This window comes from Triticum dicoccoides, chromosome 2A (genome assembly GCF_002162155.2).
Source record: "Triticum dicoccoides isolate Atlit2015 ecotype Zavitan chromosome 2A, WEW_v2.0, whole genome shotgun sequence".
NCBI classification, from domain to species: Eukaryota; Viridiplantae; Streptophyta; class Magnoliopsida; order Poales; family Poaceae; genus Triticum; species Triticum dicoccoides.
The window spans coordinates 720,268,736-720,270,177 of record NC_041382.1 but is presented as its reverse complement, the minus strand read 5'-3'; the positions used below and the strand labels follow the sequence as shown (position 1 = coordinate 720,270,177).

Sequence of the window (1,442 nt, the reverse complement as noted above, 5' to 3'; positions counted from 1 at the left end):
TCATTGTTGATCCATGGCAGATAATAGTAAAGATTAGAATCCATGATTTTGATACAGAAGTTACCTAGCCTGGTAGCCTAGCATAGAACAGAACTACATAGTACTTGGCCAGCAAATTTGAGCAATTCAGTGACCGCATCGCATGACAACAAATATAAAAACTATGAACAACATTGCATACGATGTGTGACAACAGAGAACACATTTGACAATGCAGAACGCATGCGCAACCACACATCCCATAACAGAGTTACAATCTAGAGGCAGTTAGCTAGCTGCTACCAGATCGCTCACTCATCAATATAGAACTGCAAAAGAGCGCAAAAGAAATAAATCAATGAGAGCATAAGGCATACTGTAGCCAGCTAGCTAGATTTCATCTTGAGACTTATCCTTGTGCTTCTGTAGCATCTCGATAACTTGGTCCAGGGGTGGGTCTCCGGGCCTCCGAAAAACCCGGTCACCGATCTTGAACTTGTACGCCTCCGGCTGCACAGAATGAACTCCTTCAACTACAAAACACATACATCCATGCATGTATACACTTGAGCTAGCATGCACCAACCAGTGTGTAACTAACCAACTACTCTAGCTAATTAACTTCAAGCATGAACAATTAACCAATTAAACAAGACAGAAACTAGCATAATGATCTATAAACAAAATGGGAAGTAAGCAGACGTGACCTGGAGGTCGTTGGAGAGCTCGGGCGTGACCTGGAGGTACATGGTCTTGTCCTTGAGCCCAGCCATGGCCACCTTCTTCCCCGAACACGGACACATACACCTTGCACACCTGCAGACACAAACCAGAGCAGAGACAAGGAACTCAGCATCCCAGATTGCAGCGCAGCCGCATCGTTTCGAGGGAGAGTCCGGGCGTGACCTAGAGGTCGTTGGAGAGCTCGACATCGGCGATGGTGGTGGGGGAGGAGAGGTAGCGGTCGGCGCCGAGGGCGGCCTCGGGGAGGACGGCGCGCTGCATGACGGGGTCGCGGGTCAGCATGTCTGCCAGCTCCCGCTGGATCTGCTTCGCCACCATTCGCACCCGTCGCTCCTTGGCCATGCACCGCACCACGCGCAGCCGCCGCACGGAGACGGGCGCCTCGGCGGCGAGGGCCCGTGGCAGCGGTGGGGACACCAACGGCCGTCACGGGAACATCCTCGCTGGCTTCATGGTGGTGGGGGATTTTGCGCCGCGGTGAGGCCGTCGGCCGTCGCTGTGGGGAGTGGGAAGGGGAGGGGCGAGAGGAGGAGGGCGTGGGGAACGGCAACGAGCTCCGCCGGAGGGAGGTGGTAGCGGCGACGCGAGACAGCGAGGAAACGGGGGATCTGGATGGTGGAAGGAAGGATGGCCAGCGCTGGGGGCGATGAAGAGGTCGGCGGCGGCGGGGGTGGGGGAGCCCGGCGGCGGGTTTGGGATGGCAGAGAGAGGGAGGTTTG

At 55.3% G+C, this 1,442-nt stretch overlaps 1 pseudogene; it reads right to left on the bottom strand.

Moving 5' to 3' along the window:
- Nucleotides 1-290: 290 nt before the first annotated feature.
- LOC119358204 lies at nucleotides 291-1,161 on the bottom strand (annotated as a pseudogene).
- Nucleotides 1,162-1,442: the final 281 nt, after the last annotated feature.